General features: G+C 34.6%; 1 non-coding gene across 1 annotated transcript; it reads right to left on the bottom strand.

Annotated features, from left to right (window-relative positions):
* Nucleotides 1–2,944: 2,944 nt before the first annotated feature.
* Nucleotides 2,945–3,018, bottom strand: TRNAT-AGU (transfer RNA threonine (anticodon AGU)). Its single transcript has one exon. It is a non-coding gene; the product is annotated as a tRNA-Thr (tRNA).
* Between the last annotated feature and the right edge of the window lie 3,576 nt (nt 3,019–6,594).

The raw sequence follows: 6,594 nt of genomic DNA, 5'->3' as shown, positions 1-6,594 counted from the left end.
CATATCATCTATTTTCAACACACACTTACTTATTTCTATTTTTCTCTCTCTATTTTCAAAACACAAAACAAAACAGCTAAAGCAAAAGTCCAAACACAATGTATGTATTCACGATATTATCTTATATACATTTTGATATTATCATTATCTTATTCAAACGAATTATGGCAGCAAGATGTCCACGAAACACAAGCATAGTATTTAGATTCATTTTCGGAGTGCTTTGTTGTGTTTTATGGAGAAAGAGAGAGAAAAACAATGATAAATAAGTATGTGTTAGAGATAGTATATATGTTTGGATTTTTTTTTGAAGATAATGTAAAATAAGTATTGTATGTTTAATGTTGTGTTTTGGGAGACAAAAATTATTGTTTATTGTGAAATCACTGTCAAACATGTCTTTTTTTATATATATTTATGTATATGTGTGTATTTATGTCAAAACAGTTAAAAACACCCAGATAAAGTGATTTTGTATGATGACAAACATTGGGTATGTTTTAACTCATCCGAAGATAATTTGAAAATGAAAATAAACATAGAGGTTGGTAAGTTCCAAGGGATAGTGCGCTCTAGGCCTACTGGGATGGATCTAATACAGTATAACTTTTACCCAATGCATTGGAGGGTTAGAATTTGGCCTATTTATTTGACTTTCTCATCGTCAATCAGTCGTTATCTTTTAGTAAAGGATCTTTTATTACACTTTTGTGATATATATATATATATATTATATTCATGCATATATTGTATGCAGTCTCATTTTTAAATTATGCTATAATTTAATTATATTTCAAATTAAAAAATGTGTCAGTTACTCATTAGTATGGCACCAATATAAGATTCAAAAGTATGACAGAAGATCCTCATCGCCTCTTCAATCCTTCCACTATCGTGAAGTGAAGTCAGAGGAGTCCGTTAGGCTAGATTTCAGGTCATAAGGGCCCACGACTGTTATAGAAAGAAAAAACACCTAGACCCACATCTGTTATTGGATTAGAGGGAAAGGTGGGCTAGAGCCAACAATACATATGATTCAGATCGTAGCCAAGGGGAAGACAAGAGGCAGTAAAGCGACGGAAAAACCGTTACAAAAGTAATTAGGAGTTTTGTCTTTAAAATATGCTTTTGACTAGTAGATACTCCAAAAAAGACCTTGATTCACCAAATACGACTTTTAGCCGGTATTGCAACGGAGACCATCAAAAAGCTACTCCACGTTGTGAGTATCTTCGACATCATAGCTATTCCACCCTTTTCGTCAACCTAAACAAGAAGTATATTCTATCATAACTCGTTCGGGCAATTAAAGAAGTTCCGCACCAATAAATCGATGACAAACTATTTGTAAAATGACTATTGAATCCCATATCAGTGATAGAATTAATCTATTCCTATAATTATGAAACCAAAAATGAGATACGGACGAGTAAGCTATTCTTTTTCTATATTCCGTTAATCGTAAAATGCTGAAGTTACATAGATTATTAATTGCATAATCGTCGGAGATTGTTGAAGCCACTAACTCTAAGAAACTAGGTGGCATTGAAAGTAAAGATATTGTTCATTTCTCTTTTCTATCTAATCCCATAACATTCGTGTTAAAATCATGTACTTTGGATAGTAAAGTATAAAAAAAATGTTCAGGTGAAAAATGGCAAAAACCTCTATATTTTGGATGATAAAAATGTAATTTACCTCAGAAAATAATTATTGTCACTAAACTTATATTATCAGTTGATCCTCATTACAGATGTGGCATTAAATGTCTATAATATAGTGATAAGAATGTGACAAGTTTATGTGTTGCATATTTTTGGATAATGCATCGTCATTATAGATATGGCATTAATTGTCCTTTTAAGCATTGTATAATGCACTTTTTTTTGTATTCGATACACATGGACCAATTTGGAAGAAAACACCAATATTGTCATGGATATTTTTCGTTTGATTTGAAAACCTATAGATGTTATAGCAAATTCGAAAATTCCAATACAAAGGAAATCAAAGCCTCATCATAGAAGGCTTAACAGAGAAAAGAAAAAGGGTGGATTAAGCCATTCCAATTGACCGTGGATGCTCATTTTCCAGGTACACATTTACCATGGTCTCATGGTGGATTTTATTGAACTCTGTCATGACCCTTTCATTATCCAGCTCCTCAAACCTTTCTAGGACATTAACACACCAGTTCATCTCAAGAATTGAACTCCCTTTTTCAGTGTAGCATTGGTACTAGAGTTCTGATTTTCCTTGCATATAGATAGATGCCATAGATACCTTTTGATCTTCAGGTATGGGTATCAATTCAAAGTATCTCGAGCACCTCCTCACCCAACATCTACCATTTTCCCCATCAAAGTAAGGGAACTCTGGTCTGTTCAAAGCATTGTAGGTCCCTTTGCTTTGTGAGCTGTGATGTTCCTGCCTAAAGATGCTACCCCTTTCCTGTTTGAAGGGGTTGTGTATGGCAGCTCTAGAGTTAGATCCCTTGTCCATGGCTGCAGTCAATCCATCTCCAAGGCTAGACTTGTTCTTGTTGTATTGCTGTAGTTGCTCAACCACACTTTGGAGTTGCTGTTGAACATTCAGTAAGTTGTGTTCAACATTCAGTACTGATGTCTGAAGGTTCTCCTGCACTTCCATCATTTGATCTGGACGTCCATAGATTTCATCTTCACTTGCTTGTCTTTTTGCTCTTGTATTTCTTTCAATCTTGTTCCATCAGCCATTGTTGGAGGATTGTTTTGTGTGTTTGAGGTTCAAGGAAGTGATGTATTATTACCTAACAACTAAATAGATTAGAAAAACCACTTATAATTTGTCATATGATAGTGATGTAGAATTTATAACCCATGACACAATATCCCTTCCTAACTCTTGACTCACAACATTGTCAAAATCAAAAACCAATAAAAGAAAAGTGGCAAAATATCAAATTTGCTTTCATTGAGAGTCGAACTCAAGACCTCCCGCTTACTAAACGGGTGCTCTAACCAACTGAGCTATGAAAGCTCATGAACCTCAGTTTCTTATGAACTAGATTATTTGTATTAGAAGAAAAGAAATCTGAGGACATTTTCTACAGGAATAAAATATAGAAACAGTTGAATAAGAGAAAAGTTGAGTTGAGATAAGAGCTTGGGATGCACATAACCTTCCATTAGTAATTTCCCCTTAAACATTACTTTGTTTCACAAAGACAACACTACTTTGATTCACAAAGTTGAACCAAAAGACAATTACCAAAAAATGAACAAGAATAGAATCATCAACTTTATTAACAAAGCCATACACACACTCTCATTGTTCTATGAAAACATAACATTTGTTCCTTTACACAACGTAGATTGATTGACGGTTGAGTTGATCCTATCACTCAATTTAGTAATATTTTATTATTCATACTAAAATAGAAAAATCAAATTCAACAGAACACAAATTGAATAAATTAAAAAAAATAGTAATTCTATTTCTTCAGTATTGCAAATTACAAAAATATTTATCTTGAAAAAGAAAATAAAATTTCAACTAAATATCTTTGTTGTGCTGATCTTGATGATGATTTCAGGTTTGTGGGATGCTGATCACTCGCATGAATCTGCCTCAATTTACAAATTCAAACTTTCTTCGAAGCTGCTCTCACTTTGAAGGTTTACCGTCAGCAATCCATTATCAGAACTGTATGTGAAGTCCTCATCTTTCTTGTCTACCTTACAGCACCTTGGTCTTTTGCTTGAAAATGGCTCCAAACAAGCCATCTCTTCTTTCTTTTGATTCTTATACTATCCCCCCAAGGTACAATCCTCAATGGATCCTCCTGTCGTGCATTTTGATTAGTCCGAGCTGTGGAAACTCAACATTTTCTTTGAATACCTGCAGAGGATATTGATAAGTATGGTCTCCATCGGTCATGAACAAGAAGAGTGGTATGGAATGGAAGTTTGAGGAGTTTTGCCTACTTTTATTGGGGAGACGGTATATATTTGCACTGCATTACGCCTAACGACACTTGAATGGTTTTGTTCTTCAGCACTCTTGAAAGGGATGCTGCAACAGTATACAGTTTAAACATTAGAATCTGTATCAGATAGTTGTTGTGTTTATGTTGGAAAAAGAAGAGGTTGTAAGGAATGAAGTGAACCTGTGTTAAATGCATATACGGCGCATTCTCCATCCTCAAGAAACTCGATATCAAGAGGATTTTGCAGCTGTTTAACCCAACACATTTGAGAAAAGACTATACCAACTGAATAGAGTATTTGGTTGAATCACATAATTCATTAATCACATCAAAAACAGTATTTTGATTCAATAAGTTGAAACAAACCATCATTGTCATCAAACACAGAAAAGAAGAAAATCATCAACTTTATTAACAGTCTCATTGTTCTACAAAAAGATAACATTTGCTCCATTTACACAAAATACACTGACTGATCAGTTGAGTTGACTACATTTCTCATCAGCTTCCACAATACTCAACACATTCTTTCTGCCTGCAGTCCGACGCAGTGCTCTGCGATGAGGCTCCAGAAGGCTCCAGGTAGTAAATCCGTATTGACCTGCACTGTTAGGTTTTGTTCCCTCCTCATTGTAGCTGTTTTCATTCCTTGTTCTAGAGAATGGACCACCAGTACATCCATCAACTTTTGATCAGCTAATTTGGAAGAGTTTCATAAACATAATTTTCAAGAACAAATTATCTTTAAACAGTAATATCAACTGCAGCCACAGCTAGGAAAAGTGTAAAAACTAACAAGACACCAGAAAGTACTCCACATAACAATTATGGCCAGCCGCTACACACAAATTATATTTATCAGATCATATGCACAAACTGTTGAAAAGACACTGTTTAGCACTTCTTTTTTCATTCTTAACAGCCGTAATTATACTAGAAGCAAAGGAAAATCTATATAAACAGAAAGAAGAACCAATAAAGTATCAATAAACTAAGGGAACATCAGAAGTCATAATTGATCAAAGTTCTATTGTTCTACATGAATAAACATGGACCCACTAGGCCACAATGTTAATCATGCTGCAGCTAAATACTAAATGTTTAGCTAGCAACCGTTTCAATTATTCAAGCTCTACACCTTCAATTCTCTCCCACTAATTTTCCTTTCTCATATTAAAGAACCAACTAACTGGAAGAAACATTAATTATGAGAAGCTTATCATGGTGCACAAGCAATGCAAGAAAAAAGATTTTCTCAAGGATATATGAAATTATATCACATGACATATGTCAATTGTTATTTATTAGACTTAATAAGCAGTACTATTTCATCAAGTATCCCTGTCTCCAACCATGACGAGAGAGAAGATTGATTAAGAAAGTAGAAATGAGTGCTAAAGCACCAAAACCCCAACATTCCTTCTCTTCTTTTCTTTCTTCTTTCAGCTATCCAAAACGTCTACTAATAACATGAAAGCTCGATAGCACAGCTAAATCACCATAACTAGAAATACTATTTATGAAAATGAAATACACAATGGAGACAATTTCTATGAATAGCAAAAGTCAGGAGAACCCTTACTTGCACATAACTGAAAATTTTTGCATTGTTTGCAAACCCAATGATTTCAGCAACCATCATAATGCAGCAGCAGCAGTGCGCGCAGGCATGCTATATGTGTACCATATGAAGCCTTCCTTCATGGCAGATATTGTTTCACTGATCTACATAAATAAAGTAAGTTTGAGAACCAAGATATTTCCAGCAACCATCCAACTCAATTTCTTTTCCTTTTTTCTAACACTTTCTTCTCTACTGCTCCGACTTTACAAACCCTAAATAAAGTAATAAAAAATCGAGAAGTTGAAAAATGTGGGTATGGATGGGGTTTGATGGTGGGAAGCGAACAGTAGTTTTGAGGGTTTTTACCAGTGGGGTTTTCTTTTTTGGATTTTTGTGTCGCATCCATCTCCAATGCCGCTTCTCCTGGATGTGCTGATTGGTAAAAGAAACACATCTTCGCTTCCATCAATCCGAGTAATAAACCCTCCGCCAGTGGTAATAAACCCTAACCCCTCTAGTGGTGTTTCCTCTCTATTTTTGAGGGGTTTTTAGAAAATTCTTCTTTTGCCCCTGCTTTTTGGGGTTGAGAAGTAAATAGAGGGATGAAAGGAGAAATGTAGGTGAAGGGGTTTTTACAAATGAGAGAAAGGAAAGATGGGAGGATATTAAACTTCTTTATTCCTTCAAGAATCTCTGGTTCTTGTGTAGAGAAATCCAAGAAAACAAGAAATACAAGAATAAAAAACCTACTTCCCATCCGCACACCAATCCAGGCAACCGTTAATACAAACTAAGATTTCATTTTCCTGTTGACATTTATGTATTTCGTAATCGGGATCAGGAATGTGTATAGATGGATGGTTGTATAGAGTGAGATTTGTCCAGTTTCAAAGATTGAACAAAGAAAGAGAGGAGATTGAAGAGCGTCTGAAGATTCTTGAAGGAGTTCAATTCACATTTTGAAAACGATACTTCCAAGAAAGCAAGAGAAAAAAAGAAAATGTTATAAACTTAGACAAATTCTAAGTTTATTGGCCTATCACTCTTAATAGAATATAAAGAA

Source organism: Sesamum indicum, linkage group LG1 (assembly GCF_026168435.1).
Source record: "Sesamum indicum cultivar Baizhima isolate 11 linkage group LG1, ASM2616843v1, whole genome shotgun sequence".
In the NCBI taxonomy this organism is placed as follows: Eukaryota; Viridiplantae; Streptophyta; class Magnoliopsida; order Lamiales; family Pedaliaceae; genus Sesamum; species Sesamum indicum.
Note: the sequence above shows the minus strand (reverse complement) of the source record. Positions and strands in the feature narration are given on the sequence as shown.